The 14,690-nt window shown below is 39.9% G+C and overlaps 1 protein-coding gene across 4 annotated transcripts in view; it reads left to right on the top strand.

Moving 5' to 3' along the window:
• GCNT3 (glucosaminyl (N-acetyl) transferase 3, mucin type) overlaps window positions 1–14,690 on the top strand; it is a 33,716-nt gene that overhangs the window by 7,952 nt on the left and 11,074 nt on the right. For 3 of the 4 annotated variants that reach the window (XR_006218606.1, XR_006218603.1, XR_006218604.1), the window contains one exon: window positions 12,286–12,512. The exons of the other annotated variant lie outside the window; for it this stretch is intronic. The gene's annotated coding sequence lies outside the window, so the exon portion shown is untranslated. The remainder of the gene's footprint in view (window positions 1–12,285; window positions 12,513–14,690) is intronic. 4 annotated transcript variants of the gene reach the window in all.

Here is a 14,690-nt window from a genome sequence, read left to right as displayed (position 1 = left end):
GCATTCAGCGCATATAATCATTTGAGTTTTGCTCTAGCCCAAGAGAGGGGGAAAAAACTACAGCAACCGAAGGTTGAGAAGGTTGTCTTATACATTAGAAAAGTGGTAGTATGTCTGTAGGTTGATGGGAAAAATCTAGTCGAGAGAAAAGGTGTGGGAATGAGATGGGAGACCTGCCAGAGTGGCATTCTTAGGAAGAGAGGGGGTAATTCTGTAGGGCACAGGAGGCAAAGCCTATCTTTGATGGAAGACCCACAGTAACAGGAGTGAAGGCCAGTGAAGGGGCTCAGATTGCACGTGGTCAGTTCCATGAAGCAGTGGGAGCTTGTGGAGTTCGGTTTCTCTCTTCTTTCATTAACATTGTACCTGAGGTATAATACACACACAGGAAAGTATGTGTTACTAGGATCCAGGTCAGGAAACAGAACATTACCAGCAATCCAGAATGCCCCTCTATCCCTTTCCAGTTACCACCGAAGCTACTGTAAAGAAAACTATGGTCCTAACACCATAGGTGATTTTGCCTGATTTTTACCTTTCTTGTAAGTACTATATTCTCTTTTGCTTATGACTCCTTCAACTCGCTATTATGAGTTTTATCCATGTTGCTGTGTAATACTCTATTAGACAACTATACCATAGTTTATCCATTCTCTTGTTGATGAATATTTGGGTTGTTTCCAGCATTTCTCTGAGTTATGCTCCTGTGAACCTTCTGGAACCTGTTTTATAGAAAGCACATATACGTTGGGTACACATCTAGGGGAGAAACTCGAGAGGCCATGAGCATACATGTGTTTGACTTAAGACTGTGATGTAGTTTTACAACATGATGAGTTTTACGACTCAGCTCCCACTAGCAAGGTATGAGAGTTTCATCTGCTTCCTTGTGACTTTGGGCATACTTTGTTTTATTGAGTTTCACTGAATTGTGCTTCTGTTTTTCACACCTGGAAGGTTTGTGGCAATCCTATGTTGAGAGAGTCTTTGGGTGCCATTTTTCCAACAGCATTTGTTCACTGTGTCCTTGTCATGTTTTGGTAATTCTTGAGGTGCTTCAAACTTTTTCATTATTGTTATATTTGTTATGGTGATGAGTGGTTTCTCGAGATGGAATCGACTGGTGAAGATGCTGTGAAGGTTGTTGAAATGACAACAAAGTGTTGAGTACATAAATTTAGTTGATAAAGCAGCAGCCAGAGGATTGAGTCCTTTTGGAAGAAGTTTTCTGGGTAAAATGCTATCCAACAGCATCACAGGCTACAGAGAAATTGTGAAAGGAAGAGTGAATGATGTGGCCAACTTCATTGTTGTCTTATTTTAAGAAACTGCCACAGACATCCTAGCAACCACCACCCTGGTCCACGCAGCAGCCATCAACATCGAGGCAAGACCCTCCACCAGCCAAAACATGACAACTTGCTGAAAGCCCAGATGATGGTTAGCATTTATTCTTAACGATAAAGTATTTTCAAATTAAGGTCTGTACTCTTTTTTTTATTTTTTTAAGGCATAATGCTATTGCACACACCATAGACCACAGTGTAGCATAATTGTAACTTTTATATGCACTGGGCAACCAAAAAATTAATTTGACTTGTTTTTTTTGTGATAGCTGTTTCATTGCAGTGGTCTGGAGCCCGAGCCACAAAATGTCTGAGGAATGCCTGTATTTCTACTGTCATTTTAACTGTTCTGGTGATTGGTAGTGGTACCAGGATGTACAGTTTTAATTTGCATGTGTAGTAGCTTTTCATATGTTTATTAGTCAGTTAGATGTCTTGGAAGTTCTCTTATTACTTTTATTTAGTTCAGTGAAATATCGAGCAAGATGACTTTATCAGATGAGGATGGAGATTTTGGAGGTGTTTGGAAAGAGGAAAAGGTATAATTGTTTCAAATTGGAAACTGGAAAAGAAGCCAGACCAAGGGGAAAAAACTGCCAGGCAGCGTTAAGGTTCCAGTGACATTAAGGAGGGTGAGTCTAAAAAGAAATCAGCTATTCATCCACATTCAGCTGCTAGAGGACAGGCATATAGAGTAGGATTTACTCAGGTGTGTGATCTACCCAAGGAAGTATGAGAGGGGGCAAAGGAGCTTACGTTATGTGCAAGAGAGTGATCATAATGATGACCATGGAACTGAATCTGAGTAAGGTGGAAGGGGAGGGGGGAATCCTGAAATAGGTAAAAGGGGCATAGTGGAGTGTCAAGTTCTTGATGTGTTGGGATTGCTTTGAAGTGAGGGATTTGTTCTAGTTCAAGGAGTCTATTAAAGGTTTACAGAAACAGTAACATTTGAACTCTCTTAAATCTTTAATTATAAATTTCCCCTTCCTCCTTTTTGGTCTTCTTGGCAATTTGTTGAACAAGGTAGGTCTTTTCCCTCTACATTTTCCCTCACATTGTGGATTCTGCTTATAGGATCCTATCAGTTCTTTCATTTAACATATTTCTCTCCCCAATATTTCTTATAAACTGGTATTTGGATCTGGGGGAGCCTGATCCAGTTTTGAAATTTTGCCAAGAAAATGTCATGGTTGGTATTTTGTATTTCCTGTTGTATCCCAGCAGGAGGTACATAACATCGTTTTGTGAGTGTGTGTGTGTGTGTGTGTGTGTGTGTGTGTGTGTGTGTGTGTGTATGTGTGTTTTAAAATGATGGGACTGAACTGTGGGGTTTGGACGTTGTCAGCATGATTATAAATTCCCCATAACCTTTCGACCTAATCGTTTTAGCAGTCATTGATGATCGTTGATATTATTTCATAATGAATTGTAAAATGGAAACCTCTTAATTCTACAAATCCTTCACATTTTTATAAAGCACAAATTTTTCATAACTATTATTCCAGTGAGGTACAGTTATTTCCCATTATCAGCTTTTAGAACACTGAACAGTTTAGCTAGCAGCAAATTTACATACATAGGGAAGGTGTTGGTATCATTTTGAACCTGTGGTTTAAAAACATACTTTATATGCTGTGATGCACTTCAATTATTTTGATGCTTGAAATGCTCCATTTTTGGCTAGTGTATTATTTTCCTGTGGCTACTGTACCAAATTGTCACAAATTTGGTAGCTGTAAATAACAGAAATTTTATTGTTTCACAGTCCTGGAGGCCAGAAACCCAAAATCAGTTTCACTGGGTTAAAATCCAGGTATTGGCAAGGCTGTGATCCCTGTGAAGGCTGTAGGGGTGAATGTGGTCCTTGCCTCTTCTACCTTCTGGTACCTGCCAGCCATCCTTGGCTTGTAGCCACATTACTCCAACCTCCACCTCTGTGGTCATATGGCTTTCTCTTCTGTGTCTCAAATCTTCTTATGCATCCCTCTCATAAAAGAGATATATGACTGCCTTTAGGACACACCCTGACTATCCCGTGGTCTCTCCATTTCAAAATCCTTAGTCACATTTGCAAAATTTTTTCAGTATAAGGAAACACATCTTTCAAAGATTAGGACCTGATATCATTGGTGGCCATTATGCAGCCTGCTAAAGCTAGTGAGAGCCCTTTAAAGTTAGGCTTTAAAATCCCCAAAGTTCTGTGTCTTTTTGACTTGACTCCAGGAATTTCTGATAACTGCCTTATTTTCCGAAACAAGAAGGCTTTCCGAGTTCTCTGTATTTCTCATCACTTACCTTTAATTAGCCATTCTCCAAGGAGGTGGGTTTTGTTGTTGTTGTTTTAAAAGTGTGAATGGTATTTATAAACTACAATTTGGGCATTAGGAATGCTCTTTGCTAGTGAGTTGTCCACTGAATCAAAGGATCCAGGAATCAAGCAGGGCTTGGGGAGTAGGAAGAATGACTCTTCTCAATAATACATCTAATAACCCCATTCACAGAATTTTGGCTTCTGTACTTGAAACTTTGGGATCTGCTGGTTGAGTCCCAAGGGAGGAATGTGTCCATTAGGAAACCAACAGTGCTCTCAATGAACTGGAAAGTGTGACTTGCACTTGGGCATTTAGGGTGCTTGTGCCACTGAACCAAGGGGAAAAGAAAGGGGTTACTGTATTGACTGGGGTGCTTGGTCTCAATTGTCAAGGGAAATATGGCTGTTGCTAAGCAATGGAGGGCACTCTCTGGAGTGCTTCCGTAGTGCTTCTACGTTCAGCTGTTCAAAGTTAATAGAAGGCTACAGTAACTCACCAAAGGAAGAATCAATAAGGACTTAGATACTTCAGGAATGAAGGGTAGGGTCTCCTCACTACGTAAAAAACCCCAGCCGGCTAAGATGCTGACTGAGGGCAACAAGAAAATGATCTGGGCTGTGAAGACAAGATGAGAGATAGCCATATGATTTATAACAATGAGGACAATGCCAGCTGTTGCTTTCCTACATATTTTCACTTGTTAATCACCTTCCCTCTCTCTTCTATTAAATATAAAAGTTTTGGTGGTGACTGCTTTATAATTGAGACTCAAGATGATAAAATATCCTCCAGGGGGACTGTCTCAACTAAAATTCTCATCATCCAGATGTTCATAGTGACTGGTGGGATGTTTTGTCTTTCTTTGGGGGGAGAGATTAAGTGTACTTTGTACAAGAAAAGTTTGTTGTGTATAAATCTCAAAAGAGCAAGAGGATGGGTGTACAGGCAGAGTAGTTAAAGGAGGGTGCTGGATATTGTCTGTTCCTTCAGCTCTCTCTCTATATATTTATGCTTTGAGAGAGAGAGAGAGAGAGAGAGAGAACATAAGCAGGGGAGGGGCAGAGAGAGAGGGAGATACAGAATCTGAAGCAGGCTCCAGGCTCTGAGCTGTCAGCACAGAGCCTGATGCAGGGTTCGGGCTCACGAACCACGAGATCATGACCTGAGCCAAAGTTGGAAGCTTAACCAACTGAGCCACCTGGGTACCCCTCCTCCAGCTCCATATTAACTCTTCTATATTTTTTCCTCTTCACTGTTGTGGCAGGAGATCCACAAGCTACATTTCCCTAGACTCTGCAGCTGGATTTCTGTAAGTCTGACCTGTGAGAGGCACTACTGGGATACTGGGGGGGAGAACCCATCTTCCAGTGGTGTCACAAGCAATGGTACTGGCTGCGGTACTCCAGCTGCAGAAGCTGGAGTGCACCAGCACACTGGCAGCTGTGGCTGATGAGAGTAGGCTCTTGGCTGCTTGGTTCCACAGTAGCAGCCTCAGCGATAGTGACTGTGGGTCTTAGGATTTTCCTTTTTGCTTCTTCCAGCCATAGGAATAGCAGCTGTTTCCTTAGTATTCTTTAGATACACTTATTCCTCCTTTGCTCCTCCAGCCCTTTGAAGACCTTTGTAACAAACTCCCTATATTACATTTCTTGTGTTTGAAACACTTTCTAAAAAAAATTTAAAAAATAACTTGTTTTTGAGAGAGGGAATGTGCATGAATGGGGGACGGTCAGAGAGAGAGGAAGACAGAGGCTCCGTGGTGACAGTAGAGAGCCCTACATGGGGCTCAGATTCACAAACGGTAAGACCATGACCTGAGCCATAGTTGGACACTTAACCGACTAAGCCACTCAGGTGCCCCTAAATTTTTTCTAAAGTTTATTTTTATTTGAGAGAGATACAGAGAACAAGTGGGGGAGGGGCAGAGAGAGGGAGGGAGACATAAGAGCCGAAGCAGGCTCCATGCTATCACCGAAGAGGCCCACACAGGGCTTGAATTCCCAAACCATGAGATCATGACCTGAGCTGAAATCAAGAGTTGGACGCTCAACTGACTGAGCCACCCACACACCCTGTTTGAAATACTTAATGTGGTTTCTGTTTCACTGATTAGACACTGACTGATACACTTCCTCTACGACTGGTATTATCAGGGCCCCCAAGACAAGCTGAAGACATAGTTCTTTTCCTCAGGGGTCCTACAGCTTGTCAAGACAAGAAGATAATTCAGTACTAAGTAGGGTGGTACAGGAATTCGGAGACATGGGAAATGGAAAGATGAGGAAAAGCTTCTCAGATGTGGTGGGGCTCAACTAGAACAGACAGCTCTGGGGAAGGCAGGGAGAAGACACATAGCAGGTTTTCTCCTAAGCATTATTTTTTTAAAGGTTAAAAAAACCCAAAAACCTGTTGGCAAAATATACCTAACATTAAGTTGACCATCTTAGCCATTGTAAAGTGTCCAATTCATTATGGTTCGTGTTGTTTTGCAACCAATCTCCCAGAACTTTTTTTGTCTTGCAAAACAAAACTCTGTACCCGTTAAACAACTAAATCCTCCCAACCCCAACCCCTGGCAGCCACCATTCTGTCTAAGTTTGTTGTAGGTCCCTCATGTAAGTGGGACCATAGGGTATAGGTGCTTATCTTTCACTTAGCATAATATCCTCAAATTTCATCCATGTTGTAGCATGTGTGAGACTTTTTTAAAGGCTGAATGATATTGCATTGTATGTGTATGTAACATTTTGTTTATCCATTTGTTCATCAATAGACACTTGTGTTGCTTCAACCTTTTGACTCTTACGAATAATGCTGTTGTGAACACTGGTGTACAAATATTTCTTTCAGTCTCTGCTTTCATTTAGTTTTGGTATATACCCAGAAGTAGGAAGGCTGGATCATAGAGTAATTCTAGTTGAAAATTTTTGAGGGACTGCCATGTTTTCCATAGTAGCTGTACCATTTTATAGTCAGTTGTACACAAGGGCTGCAATTTCTCTACATCCTTACCAACACTTGTATTTTGTTAGTTTTGTTTTGATAGTAGCCATCGTAATGGGTGTGAGGTGGTCCTCAACACTTAAGGTTTTGTTTTGAGCTATATGGTTTTTAAGAAGTTGGTGGAATTTGTTACCTGTTTCTGTGGTAATAAGGTGTTTTTTACCCTATTTAAAGAATGTCTTTTGCTGTTTTTCGGCAGTTAGATTATGGAGTGCATCATTATCCTGTTTGGAGTTTATCAAACTTCTTCACTCTGTCAGTTTAGGGCTTTCCTCAAATCTGAAAAAAATTGGCCATTATTTGTTCATTTTTCTACGTGACAAAAAGAAAATGCTGTATTCTGGATAGATTTTATTGCTAGGTCTTCAATTTCACTGAACTTTTCTTTTGCAGTGTCTAATTTGTTAATTTATCCAATATTTCACTGCATATATAGTTATTTTTTATTTCTATCCCATTTTGGTTACTTAAACATATTTTAAATTTTTTTCATGTTTTTAATACTTGTACAAAATTAGCTGTCTTAACATCCTTGTCTGCTGGCTTTCATCACTGCCATGTCTGGGTCTTTTCCTATAGACTACTCTTTCTTTTAGTTATGGGTCACATTTTTCTGCTTCTTAACATGTCTACTAATTCTTTAATTAGATAGGTGCAGGACATTATGACTGTTACATCATTGAGGAACTGGATTTTGTTTACTTAGCAGTGTCAGGCTTTGTTTTAGCAATTATTTGTGGATCAGTTTGATCCCTTTGAATCTTGTATTTAAAGCATCTTTGCTAGGGTGGGTCTAAGCTAAAGTGGCCTTCACTCCAGGGATATATTTTTTTTAATATATTTTTTTAAGTTTTATTTATTTATTTTGAGAGACACAGAGACAGTGTGAGTGGGGGAGGGGCAGAGAGAGAGGAGAGAGAGAATCTCAAGCAGGCTCAGCACTGTCAGCTAAGAGCCTGATGCAGGGCTCGAACTCATGAAACCACAAGATCATGACCTGAGCTGAAACTGAGTTGGACGCTTAACCAGCTGAGCCACCCAGGTGCCCCTTACTCCAGGGATATTTTATGGTCACTACAAAAGGCATGATCCCCCTCTACTTAATACCCTGGGTGATTACTGAGGACTCTTCACTCTGGCTCTTCACCCTCTGTGAGCTCTGGGAATTGCTGTTTGCAACTAGCCTCATAACCTAAGTCACTTCTTGCTTGATCCTGTAGAGTGTCATTCTACCTATATGCAGCCAAGTACTCAGTGAAGACACAGTGAAGACACTGTATTGATTCCTTTCTGGAATTCTGCTTACTTCCAATTACCTCATTGTCCCTAAACTCTGATCTCTACTTTGCAGCACCACACAGTTACACATGTATTTTCTCGTGATAAGAACTTTTATGATTTTTCTCTTAGCAACTTTCAAATATGTAATACATATATGGTCACCATCTGGGACATTACATCCCTAGGACTTACTTATAACTGGAAGTTTGTACCTTTTGACCATCTTCAACCATTTTGTCCACCCAACTCTACTCCCTGCCCCTGGCAAACACTGATCTATTCTCTGTATCAATTTTTTTTTTTTTTTTAAGATTCCACATAAAAGTGAGATCATACAGAATGTGCTTTCTTTTTCACTTAGTATAATTCTCAAGATGTATCTATCCATCTTGTCACAAATGGCAGAATTTCCTTCTTTTTTATGCCTGAATAATATTCCATTGTGTATGTATTTATATATATCACATTGTCTTCATCTAATGACAGACACAGGTCATTTCAATGTCTGTTATAAATAATGCTGCAAGAACATAGGCATGCAGATATCTTTTCAAGATAGTGACTTTGTTTCCTTTGGAGAAATAGCCAGAAGTGGAATTGCTGGATCGTATGGTAGTTCTATTTTTAATGTTTTGAGGAATTTTCACATGGTTTTCCATAGTGGCTGTACCAATTTATATGATCACCAATGGTGCACACGAGTTCTCCACATCCTAACACTTAATTCCTGTCTTGCTGATACCAGCCATTCTAACAGGTTTGAGGTATGGTATCTCATTGTGGTTTTGATTTGCATTTCCCTGATATTAGTGATATTGAGCTCCTTTTCATGTACCTGCTAGCATTTGTATGTCTTCTTTGGAAAAATATCTATTTGAAATCCTTATTTTTTAATTAGACTGTTTTCTATTGAGTTGTAGGAGTTGGTAATATATTTTGAGTGTTAACATCTTCTCAGATATATGATTTGCAAATATTTTCTCCCATTCAGTAGGTTGCCTTTTCATTTCATTGATGGTTTCCTTTGCTGTGCAGGTTTTTTTGGTTTGTACAGGGCTACTTGTTTGTTTTTGCTTTTGTTGCCTTTGAAGTTAGATCCAAAAAAAAATTACGAAGACTGATGCCAAGGAGCTTACCATCTGTGTTCTTCTAGGAGTTTCATGGTTTCAGGTCTTACATTCAAGGCTTTAATCCATTTTGAGCATTTTTTTTTTTTTTTTTTAAGATTTAAGTATTTCCTACACTCAACGTGGGACCTGAATTCATAACCCTGAGATCAAGAGTTGCACACTGTACCAACTGAGCCAGCCAGGCACCCCTGAGCTCATTTTCGTGTATGGTAGAAGATAGTGGTTGAGTTTCATTCTTTTGCTGAAGCTGTTCAGTTTTCTCAACACGAGTTATTAAAGAGACTGTCTTTTCCCAATGGGTATATTCTTGGCTCTTTGGTCATGAATTAGTTGGGACATATAGGTGTGGGTTTATTTCTGGGCTCTCTGTTCCATTGATCCATGTGTCTCTTCCTATGCCAATACCATACTGTTTTGATTATTATAGCTTTGTTAATATCCTTTGAAGTCAGGGAACATAATGCCTCTAGCTCTTCTTTCTCAAGATTGTTTTGGCTATTTGGGTGTTTGGTGGCACTTCATCTTGGAAAATAGAATGTATAAAAATCATAGGGAGAAAAACATAGAGCATGTGTGTTCACTCCCTTAACTTAGACAAAGGTTTGGTACTTACCCATGTATTCTAAAAGTGTAAAGAATAATCTCCAATCTCTGCCTAGGGGCAAAGGAACCAATTTTGAAGCCAATTTCTCCTGGAACAGAACTTTAAGGGTTCACATAGTCTTTCTGCACAGTGCTCTTGAGCTAATCCTACTAAATTCTTTGCTGCATGTTGACACATTCCTATACCTATTATAAAGTGAAATGCCTTGCCCTAAACCCCGTGGAAAGTCTATCTACCTATGTACTAGGAAAATAAGGTTCTAGTATTACCACAGCATTAAAAAAAAACAAAACAAAACTGGATGAGTTTTCACCAAATTAGAGGGCATTTTCAGAATGGATTGACAAAGTCTTTAAAATCTACTGGAGGGTCCTGAAAGTCTCCAGAAAGGAATGGCAATCATTGTATTAAGCAACTGAAACTGAGTTATGAGACAGCTATGTGGGTCCCATATGCCATGATAGTAAGATAATGTGGACAGAGAAAACCATAGTAAAAAAACAAGCCCTAAATATATTTTAGGACAAATGCCACACATTACAGGCATTAAGATAAAAACCCAAGAACTCTTTTTTTAATTTTTTTTTCAACTTTTTAAATTTATTTTTGGGACAGAGAGAGACAGAGCATGAACGGGGGAGGGACAGAGAGAGAGGGAGACACAGAATCGGAAACAGGCTCCAGGCTCCGAGCCATCAGCCCAGAGCCTGACGCGGGGCTCGAACTCACAGACCGCGAGATTGTGACCTGGCTGAAGTCGGACGCTTAACCGACTGCGCCACCCAGGCGCCCCCCAAGAACTCTTTTAAGAAATTTTCTAACATATATTCAAATAGTGAGGTGAGTATCATGAATCCCATTTACCTATTACTAACCTTAATTTTGTTTTATTAGGGTCTCTCCTCCTCTTCTCCCAGCCCCTGATCACTTCCCTCCTTAGTTTTTGCAGTGCCAGGCATCAGAGTTTCATTCGAAAATATTTTAGTAGCAGGCATGGATTATGATTTACTGCGTTCTCACTTGGACAGCTCCACGTATTGTGCTCTTACATGTGTAGTCGTAAGGACTTAAAGCAATGCTATGAAGGACCGCTTGTATTTTCATTTAGTTTTACAGCTTTGGGGCTTTATACTCCCCCTTCAGGCTTTTTGGTCTTGGAAAAGTGGACCCCTATCTGGATCTTGACTTTCTGGTGCACTGGATGAGGATGGGTTTATTGGTTGATCTTGAAGTTTCCATCACCTTTGAAGTCTCTGATCTGTGAACCTCATCATGGGACCAGTGAAATTTCCCTGGTCTGGGGCTCTGTCATTCCCACAATTAATCTTCTAGGCTAAATTTTAACTCCTGCCAGGATACTTGTCTATCTTCCCTGCATTATTTCAGCTTTGTTTCATATGTCTCCCCCCACCCAAAGCCCATTAAAGGTGCTGTATTTGCTTGCTCTGGGAATGCAAGCTGGTGTAGCCACTCTGGAAAACAGTGTGGAGGTTCCTCAAAAAACTAAAAATAGAACTACCCTACCACCCAGCAATTGCACTACTAGGTATTTATCCAAGGGATACAGGTGTGCTGTTTCGAAGGGACACATGCACCCCCATGTTTATAGCAGCACTAGCAACAATAGCTAAAATATGGAAAGAACCCAAATGTCCATCGGTGGATGAGTGGATAAAGAAGATGTGGTATATATATATAATGGAGTATTACTTGGCAATCAAAAAGAACAAAATCTTGCCATTTCCAACTACATGGATGGAACTGGAGGGTATTGGAGGGTATTATGCTAAGTGAAATTAGAGAAAGACAAAAATCATATGACTTCACTCATATGAGGACTTTAATATAAAAACAGGGAGGGGGACAAACAGAAGAGACTCATAAATATGGAGAACAAACTGAGGGCTACTTCGAGGGGTTGTGGGAGGAGGGATGGGCTAAATGGGTAAGGGGCACTAAGGAATCTACTCCAGAAATCATTGTTGCACTATATGCTAACTAATTTGGATGTAAATTTATTTCATTTAAAAAATAAAATAATAAATAATTTGCTCAGCTTTCAAGACCTCTGGTATTCTGCTTGCAGTCTACCATGTCAACTGTATCTTCCACTTTCCCTTACCATGTGCTGTTCTATTAAGTCCAAATTTTGTAACTATGCTACAAATAATGGCTTCCCATCATATATATATTCCCATCTTATATATATGTGTGTGTGTGTGTGTGTGTGTGTGTGTGTGTGTGTATATACACACACACACATATTCAAATACGTGTACATCAACTTTCAAAATTTTACCCTTAGTAGCATTTAATTATGATCCACTCAAAACTGAAGGCAACCTACTTTCACACTGTGATTGATGTCTACCAAGAGATATTCACTTTTCTTTTCCAAAATTAGCTGTAGATAGATCACAACAAACGAGCCAAACAGCAACCAATCTGGCAGTAAATGCAGAGAGGGTACTCTTTCCTATTAGGGTGTTAAAATAGCATTTAGTAATGCATCCATAGTGGACTGATTTTACATTATTACAAAAGCCCAGCTTTTTGTCCTAGTAGTAGAAAAACTAATCGATTTTTTTCTTCTTTCACATTGACAGACAAGCTTACTATCACTGGAGCCCATGGCCAGCTGGGAAAGGACACAGTGGCTTGAGTTCTTGCTGTGACCCTTTAGTAATTCCAGTAAAGTCTGAGTACCACTATGGGAGCATTAGAACACCTACACTGCAATAAAAGAATCAACTGTGTGATGTGTATGCAAGTAACCAGAACTGACAGGACATGTGACCTAGGACTACTGACCTCCTGCCTGGGCAAAGCAGAGGTGTGTATGGTGACTATAACTGAAGTACAAGAACTGACTTAAACTGGGGGGAATGAAATCTGAACCCCAGGCATTCCATACCAGTTACCTGGATTGAGTACAGAAATGGACCACGTTCTTCCTGTGTCTTATGTCTTTTCATGTCTTTAAAGGGCTCCTTTGTAAGAGGAGATCAGTATGGGCTATATACTCAGAGACACAACTGGGTAGGATCTTGATTTTTAAAAGGAAAGCCATGAAAAATGGAGGAAACAACGTAATGAAACTTGACTGGAGCAGACTACGATGGTTGGTAGGGAAGGTTTGGAAGGGAATGCTGGAATAGATTACTAGAATAGGGTGTGAAAATAAAAGTTAGTGTCCATGTGAGAGCAAGGCTTACACTGACCTGCTGAGGTCATCCGGCAGAAGCACCCAGAGGGTGCAAGTTATTGTTGCTCCAGTTAGTAGGTCAGGCCAGTCAACAGTATCTTACAACAAACTCCTCACCCACGGTGCATATGCTGCTTCTCTTAGCTCTTGGATATCTATTGATACCATTTACAGAATTTTAAATTCCCAAACAGGTACAGAACTCTAGCCCTATATTTCTTTCTGTAACATCTCAGTAACTATTACTAACAAAAAAAATTTTTTTAATCATGACTTACTCCTTAAGAACTAGAAATTTCTGGGCCCCTGGGGGGCTCAGTCATTAGGCATCTGACTTCACCTCAGGTCATGATCTCATGGTTTGTGAGTTCGAGTCCCACATTGAGTGAGCTGGGGTCCTGCTTCTCTCGCTCTCTCTCCCCCACTCCCCCCCCCCCCCCCCCAGCCCCCACCCCTCCTGGGAATTCTGTCTCTAGCTCACTTGTGCCCCCTCTCTCTCAAAAAAGAACTTGAAATTTCTACAACCACTGTTTACTATCAACATACTTGTCCCCTAACCATTATGTGTAACCTCCAAAGTAAAAAGGTTTGGTTTTGATTAACTGCAATTAAGAAAAATCCTAATTCCGTAACTTTTGGTAATTTAGAGAGGTTGAGTTTCAATTTGTTAATGTGTAAAAAAGAACAGAGGTCTTCTGGGGTTGTTGTGAAGATCATCCAGTGGAATATATGTAACAGAGCACTTGGTCTCACCCATAATAAAGTTAGTTATGTTATAGCTATTATTTTACAAACAAAAGTCTGTGCTGCTAAATAGATCAGACTTGAGCACTGGTTGCTTAATGACACCTGTTACATAATGTGCTTCTACAAATGAATAGAGAGAACTATGTGTAATACAAAGACCTATTTAACATTTTAATAGGTTTATAAAAAGCTGTTTTGCTGAAGATCACTGCCAACTCTATTATCTCTCAGCAGCTTTATCTTTTAGAGAGAGAAGGTAATTTTTCATCCCAGGGTAGCTTCATTTCCACCTTTAAGGTGTAAATGCAGCTGACCACAGGATGAGGCTGGCAAGAGCCTACCCTCCCTAAATGATAAAGTGTCAGATCGTTATTAAAGATTCATCTATAGTCAGCTACTAAATTTTGGTTACTTAACTACCCAGTGCCTGACCTTCTCCCTCTGATATTTTGGAAAAGTCATATTCTTATTATACATACCTAGCTTGACAAACAGGAGAACTTTGTGTACTTGAAGGGAAAAAGATACGGTAGGTGTTCAGTAGGACTTTGTATTGAAAAATCTATTGTTAAGATGTAGATGATTTTAAAATGTATGAAGTATGACCAATATGGCCAGTTTAAGAAATAATTTAATGTCCTGTAAAGACTTATTTTATGTAGTTAGGTTTTTTAGTTTGGTTTTGGTTACGGAAGCTGTCTAAAGATGAAGTTTTCCAGGGTGCCTGGGTCGCTCAGTCAGTTAAGCATCTGACTTTAGCTCAGGTCATGATCTGGCAGTTTGTGGGATAGAGCCCTGCATCAGGCTCTGTGCTGACAGCTCAGAGCCTGGAGCCTGCTTTGGATTCTGTGTCTCCCTCCCTCTCTGCTCCTCCCCTGCTCGTGCTCTATCAAAAATACAATAAACATTAAACAAAAAAATGGAGCAAAATGAAATTCCAATCCAGAATTTGGTTTTACCCCTGCTAAAGTTACTATTGATGAAAAGTAACTTCACTTTACTGAAATGAATGCATTTCCTTTATAGAAAAGGAAAGAGCAAATGCTTTCCAACACTTAT

Source organism: Panthera tigris, chromosome B3 (assembly GCF_018350195.1).
Source record: "Panthera tigris isolate Pti1 chromosome B3, P.tigris_Pti1_mat1.1, whole genome shotgun sequence".
Classification (NCBI taxonomy): domain Eukaryota; kingdom Metazoa; phylum Chordata; class Mammalia; order Carnivora; family Felidae; genus Panthera; species Panthera tigris.
The sequence above is the reverse complement of the archived record's forward strand: the minus strand, read 5'-3'. Positions and strand labels throughout refer to the sequence as shown.